Below are 10,036 nucleotides of genomic sequence, written 5' to 3' on the forward strand. Positions count from 1 at the left end.
CACAGCCAGGATTGTATATCCTATCACGGCGTTTTTGTATGTTTCCATTCGTACTGTGATTATTCCCACTACCATTTCCTTCTTTGTGGTTTTGATATTCGTTCAGCTGGTTATTCTGTTGGAGACAGTGAACTGTTGCCGAGTTGGGGTGGGGTGGGGGGGGGGGGTGATTGTGGATCATAGAGAGACCCTTTACCGTTTCATTCACGCGCATGTTAATATTGCACTCCCCTGTAATCTCGGTACACGAGGGCGCAAAGCCGGATGGCTGCAAAAGCGTACGTACACTTTGCATCTTCGGGTCACGTCCAGATTTCGTCGAATAATGTTTAACGGTTTTTGATAAACATCAGTATTCAATGCGGAATTTGTTGTTGTTATGAAAACATGCTAAACACAAACAATCAAACTGAACGTTCCATTTCTTGTTGTCATGGAAACGTATGACAAAAGAACTGGCAAACTAACCCTCATATAGCCTTCATTAAGATATTCGTACTACAACAACCAAAATTTCGACTTTTCCGGTGGATTGTCCAAAAATTTTCTTTCATACTAATCTTGTCCTGACAATTGCTAACACAAAAACAAACAGCCAAATCGGTAGAGACGTTCTCAAGTGATAGCTATTGACTTTTACTCATAAAGATGGGTACCAGAGGGGCGCAGTAGCGTTTTCTAGACGAACAGGACTGGAATGCAGGTGCACAAACCACAACCAGTCATCAGCAAGTAGCCTGTAGCTTTTTTCCTGCTTGAGTTGACTGTGTCCTTTATTTTCGAATGGCTTAAGCCACAGCCCCACAACTCGTTCCTCCCGCTTGTGTAACTTCATGAACAGGTTAGCTATTATTTATTTTATTTACCATATGGCAGTACACATTACTGTATGCTTCTTACAAATGTTTAAACAAATATATACATAAAAACACAATAATACGCTATTTTTTCTACAACTGACATGGCGAGACAGTGGTTGTGTACAATTAATGTAGCTTGATTCTTACAGAGTAGAAGACAGCAACCAGCCACTATTGATACTGCTATTTATTTAAGAAAATAGCGCCGTAACCGGTTTCGAACTGACAAATTCATCATCAGACGGCTGTTCACAAATTCACAAGATGGGAGAATAAAATTCGAAACCTGACGATTATGTAAGGTGCATCTTGTGAATCTTGCGAACAGCCGTCTGATGACGAACTTGTCAGTTCTAAGCCGGTTACGTCACTATTTACTTTAATAAATAGCATTATTAATAGTGCCTGGTTGCTGTCTTCTTCTTTGTAAGAATCAACCTACAATAAAATATGCTATATAAGAAGAATAAAACATACAGATAATGGGCAATACAATTAAATACAAACTTCAAGATTATATATGGACAATACAATGAAATATAAACATCAAGATTATGTATAAAGTCTTTAGCAACGTCTGTTCCCATCAGGAAATCACTGAACTTGCCACTGTATGCCCTTTTGTCGCACTCTTGGACGATGTGGCGGATGGTCTGTCTGTTGGCTCCACAGTCACAGTTGGGGGTTGGTGTTTTCCCCATTTGTGAAGAGTATCTGTACATCTTCCGTGATTTTCACGTATTCTGTTAAGGGATGACCATGTTTTACGCGGTAGTTCATGTCAGGGTGGTCTCTCACTGATGCGGGAGTGGACTTGACAATGCTCAGAGTACACCTATCGCAATTGTTCCCTCCATGTCTTTGTTGCATTAAAGTTTATACTTCGCAATTCCTTGGTTGTTATCATTGTTGAATGTCTAGACCGAAGTCTGTTTCTTTCCAGGTCAGGCATGTCGCAGTGTACACGGAGCTGGGCGTTATCGGTTATCTTCCTTTATTCCCAGAGAAGAGCATTCTTCCGACACAGGTCTGCAGGTGCTATGTGGCTCAGAACTGGCAGCCAGTGTGTTGGCGTTGATCTCATGATTCCGCTGACAATTCGCATATTCGCATCGTGCTATTCAGCTGCACGTCGATTTTTTATTTTTTTTTTTATTTTGTGAACACTGTTCATCCACAGACCGGAGCGCAGTACTCCGCGGCCAAGGAGACCAGTCCAGTGCAGACCTGTGTAGCGTGTCAGCCGAGGAGCCCCAAGTAGTGCCGCACAGCTTCTGCAGAATATTATTCCTCGTCATTAGTTCGGATCCAGTATTTTTCAGATGTCTTTTATAAGTGAGCGCTCTGTCCAAAGTGACTGAAAGGTACTTTAGATGCTCATTAGATCGGAGGCGATTTCCCTCCTGACGAACGTTAACTTGTTTGCTTAGTGATTTATTATTGAAACGAAAACATGTAGTTTCGTTTTTTGTAGGATTTGACTGTAATCTCCATTTGCGAAAGTATGTACTTAATGTCTCCAAGTCAGATGTTAACGTTGTTTCCATGACCTCAGACTTCTTGGGTTGTGTTGGCAAGACCCAATCGTCTGCGTACCCAAACTTCCTGGAAGATGTGGCATATCAGCAATACATAAGCTGAACAGTATTGGAGCCAACACGAAGCCCTGTAGTAGGCCGTTGTTCAGGGCTCTTTGGACTCTTACCTGTTCTCCTGTTACTACTTGGAAAGTTCTGGCAGCAAGCGTGACATCTATAAGCCTGCTAGTTCTCGAGCAAGGTATTGTTTGCATAAATTTGTAGAATAGGACACATTTTCAGACAGTGTCATAGGCAGCTAACAGATCTATGGAAAGAGCTGTTTTTTTTTTTAAAAAAAGAGCGTTTTTTTAATTTCCTTTGGTACCCAGCCTCTATTTATGCAGTTAGTGATATAACCTGGTCTCTACGGCTGCGTGCAGGGCGTAACCTGGCTTGCTCCACGGGAACTGATTCCAGAATTTTGGTGACAATCCGGTTATAGACAAGTCTTTCTAGGAGTCTATAGACAGAGCTCAATAATGTGACTGGGCGATAGCTCTTCGGTTCGTTACTCGGCTTCCCTGGCTTTAGGAGAGCAACGATACTTGATCGTTTTATTTTTGCTGAGGGACTCTGGCGTGTGTTATAATACCTGTAAAGAATTCTGCTAACAATCTTTTCTCATATTTTCCGCAGTTGGGAAGAAACTCCGGATAGACTCCATCAAATCCAGGTTCTTTTCCCGATTTTACGTCTTTGAGAACGCTCGTTATTTCTTTTGCCGAAAATAGACGGGAAAATTCCGTTTGGTCATCGCAGAGAGATTCTAATATTGTGAGCTCATTCTTAATCTGAGTGTTGTGAGCCCTATCTCGCGGAGTTTTAGAGGTTGATACTAGCGCTAACTGGCAGCCAGACAATCATATTGATCTCCTGGCTGTTTAATAGCACATCCTAAAAGATTAGCTATGAGTCGCTATGTGAGAGAAGAAAGATTAGGGTTTAGAGGCCCGTCGCCAACGTGGTCGTAAATGGTGAGTTTGCTGTATGATTTTAAACTGACACGGAAGAGTTTGGCACCGTTAATTTGATGTAATACAGAAGACAGTGACCGTGAAGGACACACTGCTGGATTGCCTACAGCCATGTCGTTGCAAGATGAAGATTCAATTAGCAACTGCTGTGAGGGAGAATTTGCACGTCCTCCTACACGTGTCTGGGGCAGACTACATGCAGCACGTCCTTAATTAATCCGGAATACGCCTCTGGGAAGCAGCAGCTCGCCTACGCATATAGGTGCGGGGGTGTCTTCTCCGTTCCACAGCAGTTCCCTGGCAGTTCGCATTGCCATGCTCCACGTGGTATTCCCCACGTCTCGCCTACCATCGAGGCAGAACATCCACCTACACTCTGTCTCTTCTCTCTCTGCCTTCTCTCTTTCTCTCTCTCTCTCTCTCTCTCTCTCTCTCTCTCTCTCTCTCTCACACACACACACACACACACACACACATACACACACACACACACACACTCGACACAGCTAGACGTATGTTCCGCCAGCTTCATTACCTCCAGTCGCTGAGCGTCCTTCCCTACAACACTGGACAGTACCTCCATCGCAGTGTTTTTCTTCACAGTAATTGTTTCATTCAATGTGCGGATTGTAATCTATTTGTCGCAGCTAAACTCTCATACTTCCGCTCCGTCCAGTTTTCACGCTTCCGCCTATACCTCTGTGGAATGGTAAAAATTTCTACCTACGGGATTCCAACCCGTAATCAAGTTTACGTATTAAAACCACAGGCGTTCGCCATGGCAAGTTACACTCAGCTGGCAGCCAGAGGAATGCTCGAGCAGTCTATGAATGCCACGCGCGGCCAAGCAGCTTTTGTTTTTCTAAATACTTCGTCCTACCTCAAGTGATCTGTTGAGTTTTATGAAATACTACCACCAACTGATCCATTACGTTTTATTATTTGATGTGACCAGTGAATATATTTTTCTCGGATAAACTGGTGCAGATGAAGGACATAACGTTTATATCATAATTACTTCAACAGGATATGCTGTGAACAGTTTGACGACTTTAGCCTTCTGATCCATAACTTGGGAAAACAAACTGGAATTACGTTTAATTACAAAATACCTTATCCATTTCGATGTTGCTGATTACTCTGCCCCGGCCGGAGTGGCCGAGCGGTTCTAGGCGCTACAGCCTGGAACCGCGCGTCCGCTACGGTCGCAGGTTCGAATCCTGCCTCGGGCATGGATGTGTGTGAAGTCCTTATGGTTAGTTAGGTTTAAGTAGTTCTAAGTTCTAGGGGACTGATGACCTAAGATGTTAAGTCCCATAGTGCTCAGAGCCATTTGAACCATTTCTGATTACTCTGCACTTTTTCGGTCTTGTGCAGATAAACATCAACAACATTTTAAAAAGTTTCAATTTTTTTTTTTTTTAGAAAGTGTCTTTCATTGTCTATATCGCAAACAATATACAACATTAAACACAACAACTAGTTTCTACTTTTCATAATAACTAGTTCAGTTTAATAAGCCACGGCTGCAAAATACTAACGCGAATTCTTTACAGACGAATGGAAAAACTGGTAGAAGCCGACCTCGGGGAAGATCAGTTTGGATTCCGTAGAAATGTTGAAACACGTGAGGCAACACTGACCCTACCACTTATCTTAGAAAATAGATTAAAGAAAGGAGAACCTACGTTTATAGCATTTGTAGACTTAGAGAAACCTTTTGACAACGTTCACGGAATACTCTCTTTCAAATTCTGAAGATGGCAGGGGTAAAATACAGGGAACGAAAGGCTATTTACAATTTCTACAGAAACCAGATGACAGTTATAAGAGTCGAGGGGCATGAAAGGGAAGCAGTGGTTGGGAAGGGACTGAGACAGGGTTTAGCCTATCCCCGATGTTATTCAATCTGTATATTGAGCAAGCAGTGAAAGAAACAAAAGAAAAATTCGGAGGAGGAACTGAAATCCATGGAGAAGAAATAAAAACTTTGACGTCTGCCGATGACATTTTAATTCTGTCAGAGATCGCAAAGGACCTGGAAGAGCAGCTGAACGGAATGGACAGTGTCTTGTAAGGACGATTTAAAATGAACATCAACAAAAGCAAAACGAGGATAATGGAATGTAGTCGAATTAAATCGGGTGATGCTGCAGGAATTAGATTAGGAAATGAGACGCTACAGTAGTAAATGAGTTTTGCTATTTGGGGAGCAAAATAACTGATGAATGTCCAAGTAGAGAGGATATAAAATGTAGACTGGCAACGGCAAGGAAAGCGTTTCTGAAGAAGTGACATTTGTTAACATGGAGTATAGATTTAAGTGTCAGGAAGTCGTTTCTGAAAAGTATTTGTGTGGAGTGTAGCTATGTATAGATGTGAAACATGGACGATAAATAGTTTAGACAAGAAGAGAATAGAAGCTTTCGAAATGTGGAGCTACAGAAGAATGCTGAATATTAAATGGGTAGATCACGTAACCAATGAGGAAGTATGAAATAGAATTGGAGAGAAGAGAAATTTGTGGCACAACTTGACTAGAAGAAGGGATCGGTTGGTAGGGCATATTCTGGGTCATCAAGGTGTAAGTAGGCTGTTTAGGTTTTTTTATTGGTAACGCCACCTCTGTATGAAAATCACTGGCTGTGCTGTGTGCAGTCTGTGGCTAGTTTGCATTGTTGTCTGCCATTGTAGTGTTAGGCAGCTGGCTGTTAACAGCGCGTAGCGTTGCGCAGTTGGAGGTGAGCCGCCAGCAGTGGTGGATGTGGGGAGAGAGATGGCGGAGTTTTGAAATTTGTCATGAACTGCTATATTTATATATGATGATATCAAGGTAAATACATTGTTTGTTCTCTATTAATATCTTTCATTTGCTAACTATCCCTATCAGTAGTTAGTGCCTTCCGTAGTTTGAATCTTTTATTTAGCTAGCAGTAGTGGCACTCGCTGTATTGCAGTAGCTTGAGCAGCGAAGATTTTTGTGAGATAAGTGATTTGTGAAAGGTATAGGTTAATGTTAGTCAGGGCCATTCTTTTGTAGGGAATTTTGAAAGTCAGATTGCGTTGCGCTAAAAAATATTGTGTGTCAGGTTAAGCACAGTCATGTATAAATTGTTCAAAGGGGACGTTTCATATGTCGACCCTTAGCCTAGGATACCTCACTGGAATCTTCTGATTTTTTTCTTGTAATTTGTGTAATTAGTGTAGCTATTGTTTATTGCTAGCGCGTAATTGTAGAGAAAATCTCCTTTGTAGTTGCAGTCTTTCATTGTTGTACAGTAAAACAGTTGTGGCATGCATGTAGATTTGCACCAAGTATTTCGCAGCTGCAATTAACTAGATATTATTTTCAGTGTTATGTTAATGTGTTCTCTTATTTTTGCTCTTCAAATTGTGTTTTTCTGTGTTGTCGTGTGAAATACTGTGACAATAATGGCGTGTGAAAAACGTAATACTAGGCTCCAAAGTAAACTGAGAAATGACAGTGAAAATGAAAGCAGTGTGTTAGCGCCACCGAGTAATGAATTAACTGATGTTCAAAGTAGTAATTTGGTAATCGTGCATAGGGAAATGGAGCGGGCGGCAAACAATGGCGTGGACAGTGAAACAATTAGTGAAGAGGGAAGCATTATCGATCGATCGGTCGGCAATAGCTCGCCTCAGGAAGCCGAAATGACACGACACGATCTCGCAAATACTGTAGATTCAGGTTTTGGATCCTCACCGTTTTCTCAAATAAGTCAAGACACATTTTCTGCTTGTCACAATGTGAATGTTTCCGGTGTAAATTCACTGCCGAAAAGCACTGAGGAACATGTTTCAGACACCAATGCATTGTTATTACAATTAATACAACAAATGGGACAAACACAGCAAAAGCTTCAAAAGTTAGACACAATGGAACAAAATCAGAGACAAACACAGCAAAAGCTTCAAAAGTTAGACACAATGGAACAAAATCTTAAAAAGTTAGACTCTTTGGAGCAAACTCTTGAACGAACACGTGAGGATTTAACTGCTGAGTTACATCACATTGAATCGAAATGTCAAAAAGTCTGTAATGACGTAAAAACACAAATTTGTGAGCATTTCCAACCTATTTTTTCGCGTCATGAAAATGCACTACAGAATCACGAAGCAGCCATAAAAGAACTGCAAACTATTGTTCATGAAAATCATGAGACCTTGCAAGCAAAATTTGACTCAGTTGCATCTACCGATTCGGTTACGCAACTTGCAAAAACTCAGGAAAACTTTAAGGACACAGTAGATACTCTGAAACTTGGTTCAGAAAAACACACTGAAGAAATAAGTACACTATCGGAGAAAGTAGCCGAACTTTCGGATCAGGTCACTAACTTATCTACAAAGGTAGATGATGATCTGAAAGACACAAGACCTGTACCCTTCACTGACACAGAAGAGTATGAACAAATTAGAAAATTCAAACAGAATCAAAATCAAATCAATACACAACACCAAAGAGAAATCCGGGAAGTACAAGATCAGCTGACACAGGTAATACAAGAATTACGTATTTCAGAGGATACTCGCGCCCCAATACGGAAAGAGGGACACAGAAATACGGAACAGCCACAAAATAATAACACAGGGCATTTCGGAAGTTATGAAAGAAATTGGCAATATGCACCGAATTTTGAGATGGAACGGCCGACACGACCTAACAATGACCGATATGCGACTCGCCGACATGATGATTTTGACTATAAGCTGTTCATTACTACACGTAAATTCAAAACATTTAAGAATTCTGGCAACGACATTCATCCACAAGCATGGCTCCATCAATTCTCTCATTGTTTTCCTCCCAACTGGTCGTTAGAACACAGATTAGAATTTATGTGTGGCTATTTAGAGAATGAACCAGCTGTAAGAATGCGATCGGTCATTCACGATTGTCACAGTGAAGGAGAATTTTACCATGCCTTCCTCTCAGCGTACTGGTCTCAAGCTACACAAGACCGACTAAAACATAGCATCATAATGATGAAATATTTCGAACAATCTGAATTCTCCAGTCTTGTGAAATGTTTTGAAGACATGTTGCACAAGAATCAGTACCTGTCAAACCCATACAGCCCCTCAGAACTCATCCGCATTTGCTTAATAAAATTACCTGAACATTTACGACATATTATTTTGGCAGGACGTTGCAAAGACGACATTGAAGCTTTTCAGGGACTGTTACAAGAACTGGAAAGTGACACTGACAATCGCAGAACGCAGGAGCACAACAATTACAGATCACATCAGTCGCAATTCCGCGATGAAAGAAATAATAACTGGACGCGACAAGGCTATTCTCACAACACAAATCGTGACCGAAACAGACACCACCCGTATTACAACCGTTGGCAGAGTAGTAATAATTACAGGGAAAGATCACCTCTCCGCGGTAGTGACTATCACAGAGACAATCAGAGAAACAGACAATTTGGGAACCAAAATAATTATTATCAAGGGAGACAGAATAACTTTAGACGCAACGGTTCAGCGTGCAGTCACGATTCAGGGAGGAGTTCTCCACCATGTGACCGACAAGAAAGAAACTACAGGAACTACCGACATGACGACAGACGATATAATCATTACAACAGACCAGAATTTAACCAGAACTGGCGGGATTCAAACAGAGCAGGGCCCTCTCGTCACGGTGAATTTGTAGAAGTTAGGTCTCCAAATCCCAATAACGACGCGCGCCAACAAAGGAACAGACAATGACCCGCACCGCAGGCAGCCACCTGCGCCGGCTGGCTCAGAGAAAAATAACATTGACGCTAACCCTGTGAAAAATTCCAGTATTCTTTACCGACGTATACTGCATGATAATTGCGTTCAAGCTGAAATTCTGAGTACTTTCAAGAGTAAAAGATTGTACCACATTTCACATGTAAAACCGATTATTGAAAGATAATCTGCTTTTTAACTTTGTCTTTGCCATAAAACTTTTCACTTCACATTTCTAGTATGCTTTGTCAGATTTAGAATCTGTTAACATGTAACAATGTTTGAAGTGAAATATCCAGTCAAGAACCAAGAGAACTTATTGAAACAGAAATGACGAATGCATTGTTATAGTGAACAGACGTCACAGTGTTATTGTGTGTGTACATTCTTGCTTGTTTGTTGCACGATTACGTAACGACTATAAGGCTCACATACTTAGAACATTTACCAGTACTGCTAATGAGATTTTAATGCAACATTTTGGTTTATTTGAAAATACATTCTGAATTTAAAGTGCTTTCTGAGAGATACCAGATGACACAGAGGTTAGTTTATGTGACAGCTACACGATTTTATCACGACGCTACTAATGAGTGACAATTTACAATGTTGCTTTTGCAGTGTTTCTGTTTTATATCTGCACAGTTTTCTGTTTTATTCTGGAAAGTAAAACAGGTTTTAGTAGTAACTTTTGTGGTATAGCTACAATGAGACTGCCTTTTCCGTAGCACAACAATACGTTACAGCACAGTACTTTCCTCATTATGGCAATAAGCGTAATAACTAAGATATCTGTACATAAAGCATTTCACTTTTGTTTATCATGAGGTAAGTACATTGACTTCTGCAGAACTTAGCTTTCGGAGGACGATAA

Source organism: Schistocerca piceifrons, chromosome 8 (assembly GCF_021461385.2).
Source record: "Schistocerca piceifrons isolate TAMUIC-IGC-003096 chromosome 8, iqSchPice1.1, whole genome shotgun sequence".
Classification (NCBI taxonomy): Eukaryota; Metazoa; Arthropoda; class Insecta; order Orthoptera; family Acrididae; genus Schistocerca; species Schistocerca piceifrons.